The following is a 27,426-nucleotide window of genomic DNA, read 5'->3' as shown; positions in this document are numbered from 1 at the left end:
CAACAAGAAGAGCTAATTATCCTAAATATATATACACCCAATACAGGAGCACCCGGATTCATAAAGCAAGTTCTTAGAGACCTACAAAGAGACTTAGACTCCCACACAATAATAATGGGAGACTTTAACACCCCACTATCAACATTAGACAGATCAACAAGACAGAAAGTTAACAAGGATATCCAGGAATTGAACTCATCTCTGCACCAAGTGGACCTAATAGACATCTACACAACTCTCCACCCCAAATCAACAGAATATACATTCTTCTCAGCACCACATCACACTTATTCCAAAATTGACCACATAGTTGGAAACAAAGCACTCCTCAGCAAATGTAAAAGAACAGAAATTATAACAAACTGTCTCTCAGACCACAGTACAATCAAACTAGAACTCAGGATTAAGAAATTCACTCAAGGGCCAGGCACAGTGGCTCATGCCTGTAATCCCAGCACTTTGGGAGGCCGAGGTGGGCGGATCACGAGGTCAGGAGATCCAGACCATCCTGGTTGACACGGTGAAACCCCGTCTCTACTAAAAATACAAAAAAAAAAAAAATAGCCAAGTGTGGTGGCAGGTGCCTATAGTCCCAGCTACTCAGGAGGCTGAGGCAGGAGAATGGCGTGAACCCAGGAGGCAGAGCTTGCAGTGAGCCGAGATCATACCACTGCACTCCAGCCTGGGTGACAGAGCGAGACTCCATCTCAAAAAAAAAAAAAAAAAAAAAAAAAAAAAAACACTCACTCAAAACCACTCAACTACATGGAAACGGAACAACCTGCTCCTGAATGACTACTGGGTACATAATGAAATGAAGGCAGAAATAAAGATGTTCTTTGAAACCAATGAGAACAAAGACACAACTGTCCGGAGCTGCACGCCCCGGCCATAGCGAATAATAATTGAGGATTAAACGCCTGAGCTATATTCATTTCCACCCCACACCTTCTCCCTATCTTTGCCTTTTTTCCCCTGTACTAATACCTCATTAAAGATGGCGCTCTTCCTGCTTCTTCTTCACTCACTTTTCCCGCGCCCGGGAAAATTGTTACTTAATAGCGCAAGCGCAACATGACGTCAGACCGGAGAAACCGAAACTAACCTGGCCACGCCCTCGGCAATGAGATCATTTCCGCCTTAGCCCAACCCCTTCCCTTCCAAGTGTATATAAGGCAGTGCATTACCGCCATTAAACGAGACTTGATCAGAGCACTGTCTTGTCTCCATTTCTCATGTCTCTTGTTCCCCAAATTCCCACCCCCTCCTCCAGGGCCTACACTGACTATCCCACGGGCCGGGATACACAACATACCAGAATTTCTGGGACACATTTAAAGCAGTGTGAGAGGGAAATTTATAGCACTAAATGCCCACAAGAGAAAGCTGGAAAGATCTAAAATTGACACTCTAACATCACAATTAAAAGAACTAGAGAAGCAAGAGCAAACACATTCAAAAGCTAGCAGAAGGCAAGAAATAACTAAGATCACAGCAGAACTGAAGGAGATAGAGACAGAAAAAACCCTTCAAAACATCAAAGAATCCAGGAGCTGGTTTTTTGAAAAGATCAACAAAATTGATAGACCACTAGCAAGACTAATAAAGAAGAAGAGAGAGAAGAATCAAATAGATGCAAAAAAAAAAATGATAAAGGGGATATCACCACCGATCCCACAGAAATACAAACTACTATCAGAGAATACTATAAGCACCTCTATGCAAATAAACTAGAAAACCTAGAAGAAATGGATAAATTCCTGGACACACACACCCTCTCAAGACTAAACCAGGAAAAAGTTGAATCCCTGAATAGACCAATAACAGGCTCTGTAATTGAGGCAATAATTAATAGCCTACCAACCAAAAAAAGTCCAAGACCAGATGGATTCACAGCCGAATTCTACTAGAGGTACAAAGAGGAGCTGGTACCATTCCTTCTGAAACTATTCCAATCAATAGAAAAAGAGGAAATCCTCCCCTAACTCATTTTATGAGGCCAACATCATCCTGATACCAAAGCCTGGCAGAGACACAACAAGTAAAGAGAATTTTAGACCAATATCCCTGATGAACATCGATGCAAAAATCCTCAATAAAATACTGGCAAACCAAATCCAGCAGCACATCAAAAAGCTTATCCACCATGATCAAGCTGGCTTCATCCCTGGGATGCAAGGCTGGTTTGATTCAACATATGCAAATAAATAAACATAATCCATCATATAAACAGAACTAAAGACAAAAAACACATGATTATCTCAATAGATGCAGAAAAGGCCTTTGATAAAATTCAACAGCCCTTCATGCTAAAAACTCCCAATAAACTAGGTATTGATGGGACATATCTCAAAATAATAAGAGCTATTTATGACAAACCCACAGCCAATATCATACTGAATGGGCAAAAGCTTGAAGCATTTCCTTTGAAAACTGGCACAAGACAGGGATGCCCTCTCTCACCACTCCTATTCAACATAGTGTTGGAAGTTCTGGCTAGGGCAATCAGTCAGGAGAAAGAAATAAAGGGTATTCAATTAGGAAAAGAGGAAGTCAAATTGTCCCTGTTTGCAGCTGACATAATTGTATATTTAGAAAACCCCATCATCTCAGCCCAAAATCTCCTTAAGCTGATAAGCAACTTCAGCAAAGTCTCAGGATACAAAATCAATATGCAAAAATCACAAGCATTCTTATACACCAATAACAGACAAACAGAGAGCCAAATCATGAGTGAACTCCCATTCACAATTGCTTCAAAGACAATAAAATACCTAGGAATCCAACTTACAAGGGATGTGAAGGACCTCTTCAAGGAGAACTACAAATCACTGCTCAATGAAATAAAAGAGGACACAAACAAATGGAAGAACATTCCATGCTCATGGATAGGAAGAATCAGCATCATGAAATGGCCATACTGCCCAACGTAATTTATAGATTCAATGCCATCCCCATCAAGCTACCAATGACTTTCTTCACAGAATTGAAAAAAACTACTTTAAAGTTCATATAGAACCAAAAAAGAGCCCACATTGCCAAGACAATCCTAAGCCAAAAGAACAAAGCTGGAGACATCATACTACCTTACTTCAAACTCTACTACAAGGCTACAGTAACCAAAACAGCATGGTACTGGTACCAAAACAGAGATATAGACCAATGGAACAGAACAGAGCCCTCAGAAATAATACCACACATCTACAGTCATCTGATCTTTGACAATGCTGACAAAAACAAGAAATGGGGAAAGGATTCCCTATTTAATAAATGGTGCTGGGAAAATTGGCTAGCCATAAGTAGAAAGCTGAAACTGCATCCTTTCCTTACTGCTTATACGAAAATTAATTCAAGATGGATTAGACACTTAAATGTTAGACCTAAAACCATAAAAACTCTAGAAGAAAACCTAGGTAATAACATTCAGGACATAGGCATGGGCAAGGACTTCATATCTAAAACACCAAAAGCAACGGCAACACAAGCCAAAATTGACAAATGGGATCTAATTAAGAAACTACCATCAGAGTGAACAGGCAACCTACAGAATGGGAGAAAATTTTTGCAATCTACTTATCTGACCAAGGGCTAATATCCAGAACCTACAAAGAACTCAAACAAATTTACAAGAAAAAAACAACCCCATCAAAAAGTGGGCAAAGGATACGAACAGAAACTTCTCAAAAGAAGACATTTATGCAGCCAACAGACACATGAAAAAATGCTCATCATCACTGGCCATCAGAGAAATGCAAATCAAAACCACAATGAGATACCATCTCACACCAGTTAGAATGGCAATCATTTAAAAATCAGGAAACAACAGGTGCTGGAGAGGATGTGGAGAAATAGGAACACTTTTACACTGTTGGTGGGACTGTAAACTAGTTCAACCATTGTGGAAAACAGTGTGGCGATTCCTCAAGGATCTAGAACTAGAAATACCATTTGACCCAGCCATCCCATTACTGGGGATATACCCAAAGGATTATAAATCATGCTGCTATAAAGACACATGCACACATATGTTTATTGCAGCACTATTCACAATAGCAAAGACTTGGAATCAACCTAAATGTCCATCAGTGACAGACTGGATTAAGAAAATGTGGCACATATACACCATGGAATACTATGCAGTCATAAAAAAGGATGAGTTAGTGTCCTTTGTAGGGACATGGATGCAGCTGGAAAACATCATTCTCAGCAAACTATTGCAAGAACAGAAAACCAAACACCGCATGTTCTCACTCATAGGTGGGAATTGAACAATGAGATCACTTGGACACAGGAAGGGGAACATCACACACCAGGGCATGTCGTGGGGTGGCGGGAGGGGAGAGGGATAGCACTAGGAGATATACCTAATATAAATGACGAGTTAATGGGTGCAGCACACCAACATGGCACATATATACATATGTAACAAACCTGCACGTCATGCACATATACTGTAGAACTTAAAGTATAATAATAAAAAACAAAAACAAAAACAAAAAAGAAACCGTGGCACATACACACCACGGAATACTATGCAGCCATAAAAAAGTTTATGTCCTTTGTAGGGACATGGATGAAGCTGGAAACCATCATTCTGAGCAAACTATCACAAGGACAAAAAACCAAACACTGCATGTTCTCACTCATAGGTGGGAATTGAACAATGAGAACACTTGGACACAGGATGGGGAACATCACACACCAGGGCCTTTTGTGGGGCGGGGGGAGAGGGGAGGAATAACATTAGGAGATATACCTAATGTAAATGACGAGTTAATGGGTGCAGCACACCAACATGGCACATGTATACATATGTTACAAACCTGCATGTTGTGCACATGTACCCTAGAACTTAAAGTATATAAAAAAAGAATAGCCCAAAAATAAACCTGCACATATGTGGTCAACTAATCTTTGACAAGGTTGCTCAGAATACACAATCAGGAAATGACATTTCTTCAATAAATGGTATTGAGGAAACAGGATACCCATATACAAAAGAATGAAATTGGGCCATATACAAAAACAACTTGAGATGGACTAAAGACTTAAATGTCTATTTTTAACTGAATTTTTTTAGTTTGTCATTTACTGAGCTTTTTGATCACATCTTCTTTGTGACTTGCTTCTACTATATGAAATGAACTGAAATATGTGAAATATGCTCTATGTCTAGTGGCAATGGGAATCAGAAGTCCTAAGACTCAGGTACTACTCCTGGCTTTGTTGCTTCCTAGTTATGAGGACAACCTTTTCTTTTTTTGAGACAGAGTCTCACTCTGTCACCCAAACTGGTGCAATCTCGGCTCACCACAACCTCCACCTCCTGGGTTCAAGCGATTCTCCTGCCTCAGCCTGCCAAGTAGCTAGGATTACAGGCACGCGCCACCATGCCTGGATAATTTTTGTATTTTCGGTAGAGACGGGGTTTCACCGTGTTGGCCAGACTTGTCTCGAACTCCTGACCTTGAGTGATCCACCCGCCTTGGCCTCCCAAAGTGCTGGGATTACAGGCGTGAGCCACCGCGCCCAGCCGAGGACAAAATTTAATTTGCAAGAAATTGAACAATCAGAATGTCATTGGCAACTTCAGCTCAGGAGTCAGGGCTCTCTGAAGCACAAGTTACAAAAACTTAACAGGAATTACTGTAATTAAAAAACAGGCATTGGCTGGGTGTAGGAGCTGATGCCTGTAATCCCAGCACTTTGGGAGGCTGAGGTGGGAGAATCACTTGAGCTCGGGAGTTTGAGACCCACCCAGGCAACGTAGCCCGACCTCGTCTCTACAAAAAGATAAACAAAGGACGTGAATTGACACATAACTGGGCAGAGCCAGACTAGTGCTAACTGTAGAATGGACTAGATCCGTGACTGAAACACACCGTCAAGTCTCCCCTCCCTCTTGTCTCTCATACTCTGATTTGCCTCTTCGTCTGCGTTACCTCTCCCCCATCAGGCTGAGGTTGAATGGCCCTCTCTGCTCTTTCTGTGTTCTTTGCCAAAATGACAAGCATGCAAAACCCTGCTGAACCGTGTGAGATAATAGAAAATCCATCCCGGTGGTGATACTGGAAGTGTTACCTCTAAATCCATAAATCAGTGTGGGGAAGTGCTGCTAAGCTTCTTAGGAGAGGGACCCCAGCTCCCTGCACGTTGAGAACGTTCAAGAAAATAGCACAGTGCTCACTTGGGTTTTAGGAGAAGGGTAAAATATGGATGAGGACGCCAGTCATGGGACTGCGGGTAAAAGCAGGGCTCCTGGGTAGCTGGGCGGATGGAAGCACAGTGCCTGTCCCCTCCCATCACCTCTGCTGTTTAGGGAGTTCTCTGGGGGTCAAAAGTCAGGGTGCCACAGAAATGTGGAAAGTGCGCAGAGAGGAAATGGGAGAAAGAAACTGAGATTCAGAAATTTAAAAGGAAAAAAATCATTGAACAGGCAAATTTGAGGAACTGAAATGCATTTGAGGACAAATATTCCCAAAACAGCTACTTTTTTTTTTTTTTTTTTTTTTTTTTTTAATGAAAAGGGGCTCTTTGGAATGATAGGCAGGTATCAATTCACTGTTTCCAACGCTACCAGGTGACCAGAGGGCTGACAAGGATGGATAATGAGTAAAGACAAGGTGTGCTCACGTCCTAGATCTGCTGTAAGAAGTCTGCTGTGGGCCGGGCAGGGTGGCTCACACCTGTAATTCCGGCACTTTGGGAGGCTGAGGTGGGTGGATCACCTGAGGTCAAGAGTTCAAGACCAGCTTGGCCAACATGGTGAAACCCCATCTCTACTAAAAAAATACAAAAATTAACAGGGTGTGGTGGTGTGCGCCTGTAGTCCCAGCTACTCAGTAGGCTGAGGAAGGAGAATTGCTTGAATCCAGGAGCCAGAGGTTGCAGTGAGCCAAGACTGTGCCATTGCACTCCAACCTGGGCAACAGCACAGAAACTCAAAAAAAGAAAGGAAAGAAAGAAAGAAAGAAAGAAAGAAAGAAAGAAAGAAAGAAAGAAAGAAAGAAAGAAAGAAAGAAGAGAGAGAGAGAGAAAGAAGGAAGGAAGAGAGGAAGGAGAGGAGGAAGGAAGGAAGGAAGGAAGGAAGGAAGGAAGGAAGGAAGGAAGGAAAGAAAGAAAGAAAGAAAGAAAGAAAGAAAGAAAGAAAGAAAGAAAGAAAGAAAGAAAGAAAGAAAGAAAGAAAGAAAGAAAGAAAGAAAGAAAGAAAGAAAGAAAGAAAGAAAGAAAGAAAGAAAGAAAGAAAGAAAGAAAAAGAAAGAAAGAAAGAAAGAAAGAAAGAAAGAGAGAGAGAGAGAAAAGAAATCTTATGTGGCTTACAACAATAGGAATTTACTGTCTTACAGTTCTGGGGGCCAGAACCCCAAATCAAAGTGCTGGTGGGGCTGTGTTCCCTCAGCGGGCTCGGAGGGACTCCTTCCCTTGCCTCATCCAGCTTCTAGTGGCAGCTGTGTCATCCCAGTCTCTGCCTCTGACTTCATTCACGTGGCCTTCTTGGGTGTTCTGTCTTCTGCCTGTGTCTTCCCCTGTTTCTATAAGGACCCTTGTCACTGGACTTGGGACCTGCCAGATAATCTAGATGATCTCATCTCAAGATCCATAACTTAATTTGCAAAGACCGTTTTCCCAAATAAGATCACATTCACAAGTTCCAAGTGGACATATTTTGTAGGGTCACCATTCAACCCACAGCACACGGACTTGCCGGCAGTGAGGTACCAGACATTTCTGCTCAGGCAGACAACGATTTCAAGCTTTTTCTCTTTCTATTTATACACAGTGGTGGAAAAATAAGCGTTTAAAGACTGAAATAACTTTTAAATGCCTTCCTCTTCTAATGGGTATTGAAATAAGTTTATCCATTAAGAGATGGTTTTTGGCCTGATGCAATGGCTCACACCTGTAATCTCAGCATTTTGGGAGGTCGAGGTGAGCAGATTGCTTGAGCCCAGGAGTTCGAGACCAGCCTGGGAAACATGGCAAAACCCTGTCTCTACAAAAACTTTTTAAAAGTTAGCTGGGTGTGGTGGCACACACCTGTAGTCCCAGCTACTCAGGACGCTGAGGCGGGAGAGTCACTTGAGCCCAGGAGGTCAAGGCTGCAGTAAGCTATGATTGTGCCTGGGTGACAGAGCGAGACCTTGTAAAAAAATAATAATAATAATAAAAATAAATGAAAATAAAAAGAGAGAGAGAGAGAGAGAGATGGGCTTGGAGCAGTGGCTCATGCCTGTAATCCCAGCGCTTTGGGAGGTCAAGACAGGTGGATCACCTGAGGTCAGGTCCAAGGCAGGTTGGACCATCCTGGCCAACATGGTGAAACTCTGCCTCTACTAAAAATACAAAAAGTAGCCAGGCGTGGTGGCAGGCACCTGTAATCCCAGATACTTGGGAGGCTGAGGCAGGATAATCGCCTGAATCTGGGAGACTGAATCAGAGGTTGCAGTGGGCTGAGATCGTGCCATCGCACTTCAGCCTAGGCGACAGAGTGAGACTGTCTCAAAAACAAAACAAACAAACAAAACATGGTTTTCAATAATTTTCGGACAGTCACATGGGTGAAGCACACCTTCGGAGAGGAGGATCCCTGCTGGTGGGTGTGGACCACTGCAGGCTGCCACGTCAATAAAACAGATCGCAGGAGATTGAAAGTTCCCGCCACAGCTCCATACTCCACCCTCTTTCCCGTGGCTCAGACACTCCAGCTTTGGGAGCCCTCATGTTTGTTTCTATTTCTTTAGTTCATGAGGTGCCCCAACTTCCCCAGTTTCCAAAGCCATGCAGGAGTATGAAAACCTTCCCCCTGACCTTCTTGCAAGTTATGGTTAGAACAACAACCTCACCAATCCCCGGGGTGGAAGAAATGAGACGCAGAAATGTTTCATCAGTCTAGCACACCTACACGAAGATTGCATGCCTACAGATATGCTGACAAATTTTGAAGGAACACCAAAGGGAGTAGAAGATCCGGTCTTGCTTAGAAGAAATTATTTAAGGAGTAGAATTTCTTTGAGACCACGAGTGAGCAGGTTAAGACAGTGCCAGGAGCTCTCAGGGACTCCCATCAACCCCCGCATCAGAACCTTCTTCGTAGGATGCGGATGTGAGTGTGAGAAGTTTTTACTCTGCCGTGATCAAAGGCCAGGTATATTTCAACCCCTGAAGGCATGGTGATTCACAAGCCCGGACTGGCTCATGTAAGCAAATATAATTAAATCAGTTCTGTCAAAGCCAGCACGTGGTCTGTTTTCTTTGTTGTGATGGGACAGAAATCAAGGACCAAAGATCCCATAGAACCCAGTAAGATTGCTCACGGGCTCTGAAAGCATGAAACATAAATGCCCTTTCCCTCCATGTTATCAGGGGAGCGGCATGGGTCAAATTACAGCGTATACAAATAGACCACATTTGAGGACTTTTACACTTATAGATTTATTTTTTACGCCAGCTATCAATCAATCATTCAGCCTTTTTCTCCTTTTTCCTTCTCACTCTCTCTTTCTTTTCCTGCTCTCTTTCCTTTTTCTTTCCCCTCCCTCTTTTTTTGTGGCTGTTGTTTGCTTTTTTATATTACAAAAGTAATACGGCACCACCCTTTTTACATGTAGAAAGTAGAAATAAAACAAAGAAAAGTCATCTGCAAACTTACCACAGGGGGAGACATTCTGAATATTCCTGGCTGTGTTTTTAAGCATATTGTACATGTGAGTTTTTCAGCATAAAAAAGAAATTTCTTGAAATACATTTATTTGGATAAATAATTTAGAACTATTAATTAATAATTTATTTAATGTTGTTAGTTAATAGTAATGGCTAATTACTTAATATTAATATTTTATTGATGATTTTGTTCTAAAGCTTTTGCTACATACTATAAAATTTTCTCCAGAAATGTTCTATCCCCTTTCACTCCCACTGGGAATGTAGAACACCTGCTTCCTCGCGCCAGCTCTCATCAACCTTGTTGGATAAATAAGTAGACCCAAAGATCTGGTGGTCTCAGGTTTTGTTACTAAACGCAAAGCTGCTCATTGTAAACACAGGAGAAAAGAAATCTTTCTGAGTGGTGACTGGAGTTTTCTGGAGTGGAAAGGCCTCATAAATGAAAGAAAGACAGGCGCCACCTCTACTCCAGGGTTATCGAGAGCTTGTCTGAAATACTTTGTAATGAATGATTTAGGTCAATGAGAGGGTGATTCCAGTGAAGGAATCTCAGTATCGAGAAGGCATCTGCGGGCGAGAGTAAGTGAATGGCCGTTATTGTCTGGGATTAAAGCAGCAAACCCTTCAAATAGAGAACGCATTGTGTGCAAGAGCTGATTAAGAACACGGCTGAAAGTCAACATCAGTGTACATGGGAGGATTGTTCTAACTATAGAGTTTGTGATTTACTCCATGACATAGACCTTATCTTGAGTGAGTTATGATATTTTCTGGGTCTTGGCCATGAGCCCCCAGTGAGCTGACCTTATTGTGGTAAAATAATCAGAGTTCAGGTTAGTCATCACCATCTATCTGGGCATGCCGAGGAAAAATAATAAATGGGCAACTGTGTAATGCTTAGATTTAATCTCATTAGGAGGCCTTTGTGGTAAAACTGTGGGAACTGAATTACAGTGAACTAATTCTGGAACCTATGCTGTAATGTCAGAACCATTCTCTTCTATTCAAAAAGCAATTAAGCCTAAAATTAAAACATAACTGTTGTAAACTAGCTTCATGTTTCAAGCAGCAACCAAGGAGTTCTGAACCACGAGATGCTGAGTGAGTAGACACAAGTTGGGACTAAGGTCAAGGGGTCTGTCTCTGAGCCCCTAGGCCACGGGAGGGCCGTTCAGGACCCATTGGGGCAACTAGTCCGTCCATCAAATCCAAGTCCTGCAGACAGGAAAATTAACAGGTATCCAAGGCCTTACAAAATCAAACTATGGGAAAGAGGAAATGTTGAAAAAAAAAGTTGAAAATGAAATTCACCATCCTAAACATGATGCCTACCCTCAGACGTGAGCCTGCCTTGAGTTAACCACGGCTGGTGGCTCTTCTTCCCTCATGCCTAAGCCACACCTCTTCAAAACTTCAGTCTGCTATCCTCCGAGTCTGGGTTCCCTCCCACATCTTCCCTTTCCTTCTTTCTTCCTTCCCTTCTGCCTTTCTGCCTCCCTCCCTTCTTCCCCCATGTCTTTTTTCCTTCCTCTCTCCCTCCTTTCTCCCTGCCTTCCCTTCTCCCTTCCTTCTTACCTTCCACAGGCAGACACAGGCCCCACTCAGCCCCAAGCCCCGTTCCAGGCTGCAGCACTAGGCAAGTCTAACGGGCACGGTCTGCAGCTTGCCTGGGCGTCCAGCAGCCATGCTCTCTCTGGACAACCAAAGGAAAGTTCTGCTGGAGCCTGACTGCCAGCTCAGTCCCCTCCGGGGTTGGTTCCCACCAGTGCTCTTGATCGCCTCTCCCTCCCTCCCTCCCGACCTGGATCTAAGGGATGGGTTGTCAGACCCCGGAAGGGGGCAGCTGTGGAGCCGCTGCCTCTGATGATTTGCGGCTGAGACCCCGTGCAAGCGGGAGGCCCCTGCGGTAGGGTGTCAGTCTGAAGAAGATCGGGAGGGAGGAAGCATTTTTTCTAAGATGCTAATGTTTGAGTAGCAGTGATAAGGACAAGTAGGGTGTATTGTTTACAGTTGAAGACGATAAATAGTCCATGTCTCCTCCTCTAATCTGTGACTATTACCCCTGACAGCAAGGAGCTGACAAGATGTCCATGAGGCAAGAAGACATGGAAGGGGAGGAGCAGCGTCTCCCTCCCACTCTCCTGCCCCGCCCGGGCCTGCCCTGCCGGCACCAAACACGGGCATCAGGCTCACCCAAGCTCCAGTGTGCGTGACCGAGACCCCTACGGGCTCCTCTCTACCCTCCACTCTCAGGAAATAAAGGAAAGTTGTCTGCCTAGCATGCCCGGACTCGGGTGTTGACTCACTCGCCCAGGAGTCCAGGTGCTCTGGTGCAGGCCTGGAGCCAGCACTTACTGGCCACGTGCCTGACCTTGGGGAGGCTGCTGAAGCTTTCTATGCCTAGCTCCCCGACTTGAAAAGTGTGGCTATTACTAGTCCCCACCCCCTAAGGCTGGTGGGAGGACTAGGAGATAAGGCAGGTGAAGGGCTTGGCACGCCGTAGGAGCCAGCTGCGTGCTGTCTCTGGTTGGAGAGATGGCCATCAAACGCCTGCTATGATCCAGCACAGGGACGTGGCCCCTTCTCCAGCTGAAGGATAGGCAAGAAAACTACACAAGACAACCCATGCCGCCGTCAGGGTCTGGAGGAGTGAGGCGGATGGACATCCAATCAGGCTGGGGTAGGAGAAGGTACTCAACGGAGATTTTACAGAGGGAATGACCGGTGGATTGAATTCCTAATGATAAATGAGGCTTCACCAGGTGAGGAGAGATGGGGCTGGGAAAGGGGAGAAAACTCTAGGTAACAAGAGTCATTTGCCGGTGGTTCTCTAAGGTTAGAATAGATCACAAAAACTCCCTGTGGCAAAGAGGATGCAGTCGAACCAGGAAGGGTCTCTTCTGCCATGGGAAGAAATTTAAACTTTATCCCAAAAGCCAAGGGAAGACTCTGAAGGACCTTAAACAACCTGATCCCCTAAAGGAGTAACAAACCAGCATCCGATTGTCCACCCTCATCCTTATCATATATCTGAAAGAAAACACAGGGGGTTTTTTTGTTTTATTTTCTGGTCTTCTCAAAAGTATTTGTCATAACACATGTCTGGGATGTGAATTGTGGCCAATTTTTCCTGAAGCAGTAGTTATGATTGTGTAGAGGCAACTGGCTAGATATTAAATGCTTGCTCCTGCGAAATTTTTCGTCCCCATCTCTTTTCTCATGTTGTACAATCATTTCCGAAAAGGACCCGCCAATTGTATTTTTTTATCCCAGGCCCTCCACATGGATGGATTCGCGGTAGGGCCTTTTGCAACATTTAGGGCAAACCACTTGGCTGAGCTGTCAAGTCAGCGCGCGGGTAATCAGCAGATTTATTCGGGGAAATGTATTTATGGTCCTGAATGGCTGTTAAATGGAGCCATTATCTGGCCTTCTCGCTGTTGCTACAAATGTCCCTCCAGAGTGTGGGTACCCACACTAAGTCCATCATGCTTCCAGGGCATGACTTCAAGATGGTATTTATGCTGCCTCCAGTCAATGCACACTCATGTGCCGGGGTCATTTCAGTCGCACTTCTGGAACGCTGAGGCACAAACTCAATGCCAGATGCTTTATTAAACGTTCCCAGGGCGATCAAAGGCAGAACGAGGGGGAAAGAGGATTTGTTGAACAGCTAGTGGAGACAAGGGGTTGAAATGCCACCCTAAATTATTCATGGCTTGCTCCGAACTGAGGAGGAATCATAATAAGCATCCTGGGGCCATTGTAGAGGACATCATCTTTCTTCTGGGCCCAGGGGTGCCCTCTCCACAAGAGTTTAATGAGAAAAAGCCCAGCCGAGCAGGTAGCCTGGACCAGTGGACCATCTGCAAGGAACAGCAGGGCTGGAGCTCTCAGGTTGAGCTTTCTGAAGACCTGGCACAGCTGCAACGTGACCAAAATGGAAACTGTTGGTTCCCATGTTCTAGTCCCCACTCTGCAAATAACACTTAGAGACATCGATGCTTTGAAATTTCTTGCAAAATGTCTGTGCCAAACCCCAAAATACCTTTTCCATATGTTCTTGTTTTCCTTCCACACCTCTAAAGCTTGTGCAACAGAAATGGGAACAGATTCTCAAAGAACATACCCATTTTTATTTATTTAAAGAACTAATTTTGTATGTATAGACACAGGCATGTGTGTACAGAAATATAGAAGTGTTGCAAGTATCAGCAAATTAGATGCCTCCAAAGTCTGATATATGTGCGCTTTTCATGAGGAGAGATTACTATTTCAAAAATGAAATTCTTACAGAATTTTGACATTCTAGGGGAAAAGGCATTGTTCAAAGTAGCGGGTGGCCGGTCGTGTTGACTCACACCTGTAATCCCAGCACTTTAGGAGGCCAAGGCAGGCAGATCGCTTGAGCTCAGGAGTTCCAGACCAGCCTGGACAACATGACGAAATGTGGTCTCAACAAAATAAATAAATAAAAATAGTTGGGTGTGGTGGTGTGTGCCTGTGGTCCCAGCTACGTGGGAGACTGAGGTGGGAGGATAACATGAGTCCAGAAGGTGGGGCTGCAGTAAGCCAAGACGGTGCTACTGTACTGCCACCTGGGTGACAGAGCGAGACCCTGTCTCCAAAAAAAAAAAAAAAAAAAAAGTAGGTGGCACGTAGGCTTAAGAAAACATTTATGGGCCTTTTGGTCAGGAAAGGTGAAGGCCCCGTCCAGCAGTCTGGGTGGCCTGGGATTAGGCAGAGGAGAGTGGGAAAGGAGAGAATTAAATGGCTCCATTCAGTAAAGCAATGGGAACTTGGCTGTTCTGGCAGTTCTAGGGGGAAAAGACTCTGTGGGCCTAGAGGATGAGAAGAGGAACAGAAAGGTCTAGAAGTGGAGTGTAGGCCTCAGAAAACACAGCAGCAGGCACTGCCAGAGTGAGAAGGCCCTGGGCAGGAACAGCTGATACTTAGTTGCAAGTCATTGCCTAATCTGAGCAGCACATAGGACTCCTCTTGGGCCCTAAACTTCCATCAAATCCTTGTGCTGATGGTGCCTTGGGAAATGAAGAGAGAGGAACTGAGGCCACCAAGGAATACAGGCCACCAAGATTCAGGAAAAGCAGGAATTTGTAACAAGAGATAATAGCGGGAACATAAGGCTCTATCCCCCACCCCCAAATCTGGGTGAGTCTCCAGAAGGCTTGGTGAGACCTTGAACCTTCTGTATCTAGAGCATGCTGGAGAGCCTCCAGCAAGTCACACGAAGATGGCAGGAAAAGGGCATTCCAGGGGCTGGAGGACGCTAGGAGCATCCAGGCAGCTGACCCCAGATCCCAATCATGCATAGTTGTGTGTCAGTATCAGAAAAGGAAGAAAAGAAGTACCTGTGAGTCTTCATCTCCTGATTCGCTGTTCTGAGTCTCCACTGGGCACCAAATCAACACCTCTGGTTCCCGTTATAGACTAAATTGTGTCCCCCTAGAATTCATACATTGAAGCTCTAACCCCCAACATGACTTGGAGAGTGAGCCTTTAAGAAGTGTTATCATTAAGGTTAAATGAGGTGATAAGAATGAGGTTCTAATCTAGTAAGGCTGGTGACTGTGTAAGAAAAGGAAGAGAGACCAGAGACCTCTCTCGCTGCAAGCACAGAGGAGAGACTGTGGGAGGTACAGTGCGAAGGCAGATGTCTGTAAGCCAAGGAAAGAGGCCTTACCAGAAACCAAGCCTCACAGAGTTTTGATCTGGGGTTCTCAGCCTCCAGAACCGTGAGAAGATACATTTCTGTCATTTAAGGCACTTGTCTGTGGTATTTCACGGTGGCCGCCCAAACAGACTCATGCAGCTCCTGATGCTCTTTTCTTTCCTTGGCTATTTTTTAAAATGTTGCTATAGGCCGGAAGCAGTGACTCACACCTGTAATCCCAGCACTTTGGGAGGCCGAAGCAGGTGGATCACCTGAGGTCAGGAGTTCGAGGCCAGCCTGGCCAACATGGTGAAACCCCGTCTTACTAAAAATACAAAAATTAGCTGGACATAGTGGTGGGCGCCTATAATCTCAGCTACTCGGGAGGCCGAGGCAGGAGAATTGCTTGAACCTGGGAGGCGGGGTTTGCAGTGAGCTGAGACTGTGCCATTGCACTCCAGCCAGGGAGACAGAGCAAGACTCTGTCAAAAAGAAAAAAAAAGGGGGGGGGTTGCTATAGTTTGAATGTTCTGTCCTCTCCAAAACATATGCTGAAATGCAATCCCCAATGCAACAGTATTGAGAGCTGTGGCATTTGGGAGGTGATTGAGGCATGAGGGCTCTGCCATCATGAATGAGATTAGGTGCTCTTATAAAAAGGCTTGATGGAGGAAGTTCAATTCTGTTGCCTTCCTCCCCTCTGGAGGAGGCAGCATGAAGGCGCCATCTTGGAAGCAGAGACTAGACTCTCAGCAGACATGGAGTGCCAGCACCTCGTCTTGGACTTCCCAGTCTCCAGAACTGTGAGAAATACATGTCTGTTTTTACTGTAATTATCCAGTCTTAGGTATTTCGTTATAGCAGCACAACATGGACTAAGTAAAAGCCTTTTCAGTTTTTCTGTTTGATACAAAGAAGAGAGCTCCAGGAGGCACAGTTCCTTCTTTTTAATTTCTTCAGTTAATGAGCTGCTAGTTTCCCGTTTCTCTAATTGAAATCATTTTTCTACCTTTCACTAGTGTAACACATAATTGCCTCACGTCTGAAGAATGGCCAGATGGGCACAAACAATTACAATATTTTTTCAAAACAGAAGTGATTTTACTGGATTTTCATACTATAAAAGGAAATTTTTTAAGAAATATATTAGATGTTTATTGCTTTTTTATTTTAAAAATCAGATAATACAGAAAACTAGAGAAGGAAATAAAAATACATGTTCTACTACACAGCTTTTTTACTTTCTAAAAATGCAGTGGTAGGTTGTGAGCAGTTGTATAGGTGGCTTTAGTGTGTTATAGCTCTATATGGTGAATATCTTTCCAAGTCATTAAATATGGAGCATTATTTTAAATGGTTGCATAGTATTCTATTTTATAAATTCTCATCATTCATGTAACCAATCTCTCATTTTTACACATTTTAGAAGCTGTGAAGTCAAATGACCTTTGACTGACATTTCTGCACACTTAGTCAACTGTTTCCTGGGGCGTATTCTTCCTAGAAGAGGGATGTGCTCAATAACCCTTTAACACATGTGTTGTCTTCTAACGCACAGCTGGAACGAACACTGGAGACAGAACAATGATCCCAAAGGCAGACATGGTCCCTCCTTGAGGTTTTGAGTCCAGCGGTATCAAACAAGGTGCTAAAGTGTGATGAGTGTTTTCATGGGGAAATACAGAGCATTTTGGTTAAAAGGAAATGTACTTTTTTTTTCTTTAGAGACAAAGTCTCCATCATAGTGCACCATAACCTCAGCTCCTGGGCTCAAGCAATCCTCCCATCTCAGCCTCCAGAGTAGCTGGGTCTACAAGCATGTGCTACCATGTCAGCTAACTTTTTTTATTTTTTAAATTTTTTGTTGAAATGGAGTCTGGCTATGTTGCCTGGGCCTGTCTCAAACTCCTGGCCTCAAGCAATCCTCCTGCCTCAGCCTTCCAAAGTGCCGGGATTACAGGCATGAGCCACTGCGCCTGGCCAGTGCACTTTTAAAAAGGCTCTTGCAGGTGGGGCACAGTGGCTCATGCCTGTAATCCCAGCGCTTTGGGAGGCCGAGGCAGGAGGATCACTTGAGCTCAGGAGTTTGAGACCAGCCTGGGCAAGGTGGTGAGACCCCGACTCTACAAAAAAATAAATAAATAATGCTTTTCCTTGTTCTTAGCTAGTTGTTCCTCCAGAAACTTTGTGTTAATGTGTACTCCCCCCAGCCACTATGGAAGCAGCTGGCCCCAGGTCTTCAGGCAACCTGCGGACTCACATGGTTTCATCTTTCTGGCCAATCCCAAAAGCCAACATTCTCATTGCGGTGTACTAGCATCTCATTATTCAGCTAGGTAAGGTTATTTTTCTATTGCCCTGAGCATTGGTAAGAAGACACTTAGCAACCATAATTACATTCCAAAATGCAATTCACTTTCTGAAATCATACACAAGACTTCAATTGTGTATGATTTTCAAATCAAGTGAAGACTTGTGTATGATTTCAAAATGCTAATTGCTTAATTTCCCAAAGGTATGCTTAAATGTCATACCTCCAGCAAATTGTTCAGAAGCTGAAATTGGTCCCTTGTGGCCTTTGTCTAAACCTCCCTGATTTCACTATGCTCCATGGCATCCAGACCTCATGTTTCCTCCCACCCACGCAGGGACTGCTTCCCGTGCTACTCCCCCTGAGTACTTCCCATCCCTGCATCTGAGAGTCTGCAGAGGCCTGTGTTGCACCCCGGACCTCTTCTCATGAATGCATAGCCATTCTTTACTTTCTGTGCAAACTGCATCCCTGTGGAAGGCTTTGGGTGGGTGGAAAAATGGAATGAAAAGGGTAAAGGGGTTTTTTTGTTTGTTTGATTTTTGAGATGGAGTTTCACTCTTGTTGCCCAGGCTAGAGTGCAGTGGCGTAATCTTGACTCACTGCAACCTCCACCTCCCAGGTTCAAGCGATTCTCCTGCCTCAGCCTCCTGAGTAGCTGGGATTACAGTCATGCGCCACCATGCCCGGCTAATTTTGTATTTTTAGTAGAGACGGGGTTTCTCCATGTTGGTCAGGCTCGTCTCGAACTCCTGACCTCAGGTGATCCACCCACCTCGGCCTGTCAAAGTGCTGGGATTACAGGCGTGAGCCACGGTGCCCGGCGGTAAAAGGTTTAAGTAGTGATCCAGTCTGGGAGAACCTGGGAAAGCTGGCAAAGCCCACACCAGGTGGATGGATCCATGGCTACCAGCACATCCATCACGCAACCCTGGAAATCAGTCTCAGAGAGGAAGTGCCATTCTTCATACAATTAATATTTTTTGAGCTGCTAATCTGTGTGAGGCCTAGTATCTGAGGATATGACAGGTGTTTATAGTTCTATGAAGATCATAAATTGTTATGTATTTCAGTTATTGTTATACTAGGGGGCCTGCAGACCTGGAAAGCCATTCCCAGGAGGGGGCGTTGGTAGGTCCCATGAAAAGGTGAAGAAGTTCATTGCATCAGTCCTCAGGGTGACCCCCATGTGGGAAACCAGAACTGAGGGGAAGAGCACTAGGAGGTGGGGCTTTCCTTGGAATCAAGGAGACAGACGGAGGACTGACCTGAGATGGCCCTGTCACCTACCTGTCACCCGCTGCACGAGGCCGGCCCCCGCGCCTGTGAGGCTGCACTGTGCCACGGAGCGAGAATTTCCCTGTGGTAGGATCAGACCTCTGTCTCCGGGAGATCTGGCTTTTGTTTGCTACCAATAACTTTCTGTAACTATTTCCTCTTTGCTTTTGTCAATGCCCTTTCGAAAATGCCAACTTGTCTCCTTTGTACTAAAAGACACCAAGGAAAGGAACTGTGAGCATGCTCAGGTTGGGCAGTCCCCTGGGGACAGTGGATTAGCAGAGGAATCAACGCCTGTGGACGATGAGGGGTTTCATCTTTCTCACAATACCATCCATCCCTCTTCCTCCTCTCTCTTCCTCTTCTTCCTGCTTCCTCCTCCTCCTCTTTCTGTTTATTTTTATCTCTGGCCACCCCTTTCCAGTCCCTGTCTAGCTCAGTGACAAGCTGAGAAAGAGCCAGACCTCCTGAGACCCCACGAAGAAACGATACTGCACAGGAAGTTTGATGGTGACCCCCAGGGCTGCCGCCAGTGGGAATCGTCCTCCCAAAGCACAGAAGGGCTTACCGCAGCCCTTCCTGAATTCTTACACTTCCATGGGAGAATAATATCACCCTTTGATTTAATTATAGTAGAGCTTTGTTCTTTCCATGCAAGAAGCCGTTAGCGATAGGGCCCAGTGAGAAAATATAGAGGCTGTTCTCAGTAGACCTGATAAATCCTGAGCCACAATGGCAGAACAGTGTTTCCGGTTTTTGATTCATTTCAACACAGTTCCTGTATTATTGTATTTTCCTTGTGATTTTGTGATTTTTTTCACGGATGGTTGGGGTGCTCACTCTGACAGGGAAGATTTGGGTCTTTGTCTGCACAGGAACCACACAGCATCCTGAGCCTGCAGCAAATCAATGCAAAGATAAACCTATCCTGGGCAGGTGGTTTACAAGGGCAGTGCTGATGGCCGGACACATGCATTTGGGGTGCAGAGTGGGGACAAATCAAACCATGACCCCAGGGCTTGTCGTCAGCGTTGGCTACACATTATTGGAATTCAGAAAAGATTCAATCATGTGCAAATCATTATAGCTTGACAATCCCTGTTATTTGTTTATGGACTTTTATTTTTAGACTTTAAAAACGTTCCCAGTGTTAACCCCTCCTGGCAGATGTATGGTAGCAATACAGTTACATGACCAGCAAGCTGACAACAGCCAGCCAGCTCCTAAAATGGTTTAAAACCGATCTCTGCTGTAATCTTCTCTCAGATCAAACCCAGAGTAAATATCCGTAGTCTTTGCTCTCTGTCACTAAAGGTCAGAACAGATACCAGATGTGGGAGACCAAGAGCACCAGTGCAGTTTGGAGCTGAAATCTGCCCTATGTACCCCAAATGAGGGCAAAGTCCTCTTTAAAACTTGCCAAGACCAGGCACAGTGGCTCATGCCTGTAATCGCAGCACTTTGGGAGGCTGAGGTGGGTGAATTGCTTGAGCCCAGGAGTTCAAGACCAACCTGGGCAGCGTGGCGAGATCCTGTCTCTACAAAAGATGCAAAAATTAGCCAGGCGTGGAGACGTATGCTTGTAGTTCAACCCACAGGCTAAAGTGGGAGGATCACTTGAGCCCAGCAGGTTGAGGCTGCAGGGAGCTGTGACTGGGCCATTGTGTTCCAGCCTGGAGAACAAAGTGAGACCCTGTGTCAAGAAAAAAAAGGCTTGCTAATTGATTTTTGAGGGCCAGCAGTTGGAATCACATCCCCAAGCACGAGGAAGTAATGTCCCAGCATGAAGCAGGAAGTCAGAGGACCTGGTATACGACTGGAACTTCCTAGCTGCACAGCCTCAAGCAAGTGGGCCTTCCAGAACCTCAAGTCTCCACCTGAAAGGAAGAGAAATGATGCATACTTACACGGTTGAGGGGGTGACATCATTCACCCAACACATTTTTAGCGCATCCGAAATGTGTGCTAGAAATTGTTTTAAGCACTGTGGATACAACTGTGAACAAGAAAGATACAGGCCCTGGCCTGGTGTTTAAGGTCATGTTGGTAACACTGAGATGTGAACAGACAGTATTAATGACAGTGTCATTGCTGCAGTGGGACGGGAGAAATTCAGGAGGCCACAGCCCTCAACACAGCCAGGGGTTGCGGACAGCCTCCCAGCATCGAGTCTTCCACACTGAACGCCCAAGGCTGACTCAGAGTGGCAGGCTTTTGCAGGAAAAGTGTGCACGACGAGGAGAGGGAGGGGAAAGGAGGGGAGGGGAAGGGAGGAGAGGGGAGGGGAGGCCCAGGCCTGGTGATTCTTGCCTCACCCCAGGTCAGTCCCGCCTTTACACCCAGCTTGGAGGGTAAGGCCCGGGGGAGGGTAGCTAGGCGAACCTAGAGGCCACAGGCTCCCATCTCTCAAAGGCCGCATCTCCAGAAGCAGGCGGGTGAGCAGTGCCCCACAGATGAAACCAGACACATCTGTTGGTTCTGTGAGTTGGTTCTGGGACATATTTAACTATTCAGTGAATTGGTTTCTGTTAGGTCTGGAGGATATTTTTAGACAATTCAGAAGTGCTTGTCTGACCTAAAATACCCGTTGACCTGGGTAGGGAAGAAATTCAGTGGCCCTAAGGTCTTATTTAACAACTCCCTACACCTTGGACTCTGTTGCTCCTACCCGTTCATGACCCCTCCTTAACTAGCCTGAGCAAGCCGTCAGGTGACCCCAGCCCCAGCCAATATCTGACGGCAACTGCACAAGAGACCCCAAGGAAAATCACCTGCACCCAGGCAGGCCACTGAACATGAGAGATAAACATATACTGCTGTTTTAAGCCACTAGGTTTCGGGGTGAGTGTTTGCATAGAGATAAATAACCAGAACGAAGGACAACCTCAAAGGTAGCTGTTAGCACTGTGGTGGCATCAGATTTGCCAAGGCTGACACTCTGCCTAAAGAAACTCTAGTGTAAGAAATGCTGGTTTTGTTTTTGGTGGTTTTCTTTTCTCTTCTCTTCTCTTCTCTTTTTTTTTATTTTCTGAGATGGAGTTTTGCTCTTGACGCCCAGGCTGGAGTGCAATGGTGCAATCTCGGCTCACCACAACCTCCTTCTCCTGAGTTCAAGCAATTCTCCTCCCTCAACCTCCCAAGTAGCTGGGATTACAGGCACCTGCCACCACGCCCAGCCAATTTTTTTGTATATCTAGTAGAGACCAGGTTTCACCATGTTGGCCAGGCTGTTCTCAAACTCCTGACCTCAGGTGATCCACCCCCTCCTCCAGCCTGCCAAAGTGCTGGGATTACAGGCATGAGCCACTGCGCCCAGCCAAGAAATTATGTTTTAAAGAAATAAAGTAAGGCCTATAAAACATTGTCTTATTACAGATACAGCTTCCAAGGCACTCATAAACATTCAGAGAGTAATGCCTACTTATCAGGAGCCCCAAAACAGAATAAAGAAGAGAGAAAGGTTGGACATAACTATCTTTTAAAGATAATTAGGTGTGAAGGCAAAGCATCCTAAAATGTATAGCGTGAATAAATAAGAACATTACGCAATGACCAAAATTAGATTCTCAACCTTCCAGGAACAAACACAGATATTAGACAGCATTAAGTACACTCACACTTCAAAAGTTACATCTCACAATCACAGTAATCCAGGTCAGTTTGATCCCCAACCTGCTTTACTCGCCATCAGCCAGCCCGGGATACAACTAAGGAGAAACAGAATTGAGAGTTGAATTTTCCAGGTTGGTCGTCTACACAGCTCCACTTCGCCGGACAGCTGCTAAACTCCCATGCTGACACCTCTTAAGAGGAGCTTCTGCTGGTTTTGCAAGTTTCAATGCTTTTTGAGCACCAATACGATGCCACAAGTGGAAAATTCCACAACTAACCTCAAGTGAGACTGACAGGTTGCAGTTAAAACACAGTCAAAACTGACCAGGTGCGGTGGCTCACGCCTGTAATCCCAGCACTTTGGGAGGCCGAGGTAGGCAGATCACCTGAGGTCAGGGGTTCAAGACCAGCCTGGCCAATAGGGCGAAACCCCGTCTCTACTGAAAATACAAAAATTAGCTAGGCATGGTGGCATGTGCCTGTAACCCCAGCTACTTGGGAGGCTGAGGCAGGAGAATCGCTTGAACCCAGGAGGCAGAGGTTGCAGTGAGCCAAGATCATGCCACTGCACTCCAGCCTGGATGACAGAGCGAGACTGTCTCAAAAAAAAAAAACAAAAAAAAAAAAAAAAACCCCACCACAGTCAAAACTTTGTTTCATGCATAAAATTACTAAAACTATTGTATTAAATTACCTTCGGGTTATGTCTATAAGGTATATACAAAACAAACAAATTCTGTGTTTAGACTTGGGTCCCATCCCCAGGATATCTCATTATGTATATGCAAATATTCCAAAACACAAAAAAATCTAAAAACCAAAATACATCTTCCCCACCCTCAATCCTTTCAGATAAGGGATACTCAACCTGTAGTTCAATAAGAGAATCCGTTAACCCGTGAAACCACCAAAATGTATCAGAAGTAAAATAATGCACTTTTCAGATATTATGAGAGATTGCGAGGATTTAGAAAACATTTACACTTCTGATTTTGTAAACTAAGGCTTATAAACCAAAGCATCTGCCCAATTTTGGATTCTCTCAGCAGAGCATCAAAGTACGATGAAAGAACTATAGTGAGTGAATTATAGAAAAACTAACAGCATCCAGTTAAGGGAGAGACATCACCGCACGGAGAAGCCTGCTTGGTGTGTCAGACAGAAGAGCGCTGAGAGGCCACTGCAGCTGGTTGAGTTTGATGAGCGTGCCCTGGGAGCAAGTTAGGTGGTGCTAGCGTTCTGATGAGGAAGTGGACTGCGAGGCTGGCCTGTCTTGAGGCTAGGGAAGAATAAGGTAAAGGATACTTTGATGTTTTTATTTAAAGCTTTGGCTCAATAATTCAACAAAAAGATCCATTAACCTATGAAACTGTGAAAAGGTGTTTGGAGTAGAATAAAGTTGCACACGTTTTCGCTATTTTGGGGGATTTAGAAGCGATTGACCCTTGGTCATTTTCTCGTAATCAAAAAGGGATGGAACCTCCCCCTCTAACCGGCAGGAGGTGAAGGAGAAAGCAGGCATGTGAAACTCCTGAAGAGAGGTGGGATTGTCTTCCCTACTAAACTGTTGCTCACATTTCCTTAAAAAATGAGTGTCTCATGTACCTCATGAATATGTACACCTATTCTGTACCCACAAAAATTATAAATTTTAAAAAATGGTATTTCCTGGTGAGTGTCTCTTAGAGAAAAAAGAAAAGGCTATCTCTGACAAAGAAGTCTTCTACTTTAAAAGTTCTAGGCCGGGCACGGTGGCTTACACCTGTAACTCCACCACTTTAGGACGCCAAAGCAGGGAGATGGATTGAGCTCAGGAGTTCAAGACCGGCTTGGGCAACACAGTGAAACTCCATCTCTACAAAAAATACAAAAATTAGCTGGGCACAGTGGTGCCCACCTGTAGTCCCAGCTACTCGGGAGGCTAAGGTGGGAGGATTGCTTGAGCCAAGGAGGTCAAGGCTGCCGTGAGTTGAGATCACACCACTGCATTCCAGACTGGCAACAGAGCAAGACCCAGTCTCAAAATAAATGATTAATTGATTTTAAAAATTTGAAAAGTTCTGGCCATGCTTAGCTTTTGAGAACTGAAATGTAAAATTGTCCAGGTAAACGGATTGGTTGAGTAGAAAGAAAACTAATCAGGGATCAGGAGCTCTCAATTCCATCTTCAGCTCCAAAAAAGAAAAGTGTTCTGAGCTCCATCCAGCAAAGGTGAGAAGAAGCGAAGCAGGGAAGAACTATTGGCTGTGAATGCTTTCAGTTAGCAATGACTCCAATATAATGAGGAAATGAAGGAGAATCCATTCAAAAGAAAAATGAACTCACGGATCTAAAAAGAGCAATGTTTTATAGCGCATTGCAATTTTTTGTTCTAATTTTCTTCGTGATGGATATTTTCAGTACTAGGTTCACAGAAGTATCTTTATTAATACAATATTGCTAATGGCTTTGTGTCTGGAATTGGGGGTTCCTGGTCTTACTAACTTAAACATGAAGCCGAGAACCCTTGCTGTGAGTGTTACAGTTCTTAAAACTGGTGTGTCCAGAATTTGCTCCTTCACACGTTCAGATGTGTCTGGAGCTTCTTCCTTCTACTGGGTTTGTAGTCTCACCGTCGGGAGTGAACCTGCTGACCCTTGCCGTCAGTGTTCCAGCTCTTAAAGGCGGCATGGATCCAGAGTGAACAGCAAAATTTATTCCAAAGAAGCAAAGAACAAACATCCCACACCGTGGTATCCAAACAGGTTGCCACACACTAGCGCCCGCAGCCTGCCTTTATTCCCTTATCTGGCCCCACCCACATAATGCTGACTGGTCCATTTTACAGAGCGCTGATTGGTCTATTTTACAGAGAGCTGATTGGTCCGTTTTGATAGAGTGCTGATTGGTGCGTTTATAATCCTTGAGCTAGACACAGAGTGCTAAGCCGAAAAGTTCTCCAAGTCCCCACTGGGTTAGCTAGATACAGAGTTAGCTAGATACAGAGTACCAATTGGTGTATTTACAATCCTTGAGCTAGACACAGAGTGCTGATTGGTGCATTTACAATCCTTGAGCTAAACACAGAGTGCTAGACAGAAAAGTTCTCCAAGTCCCCACCAGATTAGCTAGATACAGAGTGCTGATTGGTGCACATACAATCCTTCGGCTAGATATAAAAGTTTTCCAAGTCCCCATCTGGCTCAGGAGCCCAGCTGGCTTCACCTAGGGCATCCTGCACCAGGGCTGCAGGCGGAGCTGCCCGCCAGTCCCTAGCCGTGCCTGCATGCCTCAGCCCTTGGGGGGTCGATGGGACCCAGCGCCACGGAGCAGGGGGCGGCGCCCTTCGGAGAGGCTCAGGCCGCGAGGGAGCCCACCGCAGAGTGGGGAGCTCAGACATAGCGGGCTGCTGGTTCTGAGCCCTGCCCCGCGGGGAGGCAGCTAAGGCCCAGCGAGTGCAGCGCGGGCGAGCCGGCACTGCTGGGGGACACGGCGCAACCTCCACAGCTGCTGACCCGGGTGCTAAGCCCCTCACTGCCCTGGGCCGGTGGCGCCGGCGGCCGCTCCGTGTGCAGGGCCTGCCGAGCCCGCACCCGCGCCCGCCAAACTCACACTGGCCCGCGAGCGCTGCGCGCAGCCCCGGTTCCCACCCGCGCCTCTCTCTCCACACCTCCCCGCAAGCAGCGGGGGGAGGTTCCGGCCTCAGCCAACCCAGAGAGGGGCTTCCATGGGGCTGTGGCAGGCTGAAGGGCTCTTCAAGCGCCAGGCAGAGTGGACGCCGAGGCCGAGGAGGCACTGAGAGTGAAGGCTGCTAGCACATTGTCACCTCTCAGTTTCCCTCCTGTCGCTAAAGACAAAAGGGAAGCCACCACCCATATCAGAAAGCACTTTAGGGGATTCTGAAAGTTATACAGCTGTGGGTAAGTGCTGGCTCTTCCATGCTCGCAGGCGCTGGTCGTGCTGGTGTTTGCGATGGGGTGGAGTGCAGGTGTTGGTACTGTAGCTGTAACCCTGGTCTCATATCCTCCCAGTACTGCAGGTGACGTCCAGGAGAGGTGGGGCCCTCCTCCACGGCCACACTTCCCCACGCTGGGCATGCTCCAGGGAAGGATGGGCGTTGATTGCCTCAGGTCTCTCAGGTCTACAAGTACAGAAGGGCTGACAAAGGGGTTGCAAAAAGAAAGAACCCAGAGGGACCCATTTAGGAACAAAATGAGCTCATAGAGAAAGGCAGAAATTAAGCAAATGTAAAGATTTGCAGGCTAGGTGGCCTGAGGGGAAAGAAGACTTGAGCTCTGCTGGAAAATTTCCTCCTGCTGGGGGAGATCGGCCGTTTGTTCTAGTCAGGTCTTCAACTGGAACAGGTAAAAATGTGCTTTACTCAAAATCCACTGATGTCATTGTAAATCTCATCCAAACATATCCTTACAGAAACATCTGGTATAATGTTTGACCAAACATTTGGACACCGTGGTCCAGAGAAGTTGATACATAAAATTAATCATTGTAGGAACCAAGCTGAAAATATTTTTTTTAGAAAACATAATATGTAAAATGAAAGAAGAAATATATTAAACAGAGAAGTGTAAGACTTGAAACCAAAGAAAAGCAAAGTGTAGTATCTGAAACAAAAAATCCATTGGATGGGCATAGAGCAGAATATAGATGACAAAGGAATATGTCAGTGATCAACAGAAATAGATTAATAGAAATTAATGTAAAGAAAAGAGAGAAAATGGTTTTAAAAAAGAGCCTCAGAGATATATGGGACTCTATCAAAAGGTCAAGCATACATGTAATTAGAAGAGAATAGACCAAATACAGTTCGAAGAAACACAGCTGAAAATTGGTAAAAGTATGAATTTCCAGATTCAAGGAAATCCAAGAACCTCAACCACAATAAATATTACAA

This window comes from Macaca thibetana, chromosome 5 (genome assembly GCF_024542745.1).
Source record: "Macaca thibetana thibetana isolate TM-01 chromosome 5, ASM2454274v1, whole genome shotgun sequence".
NCBI lineage: Eukaryota > Metazoa > Chordata > Mammalia > Primates > Cercopithecidae > Macaca > Macaca thibetana.
Note: the sequence above shows the minus strand (reverse complement) of the source record.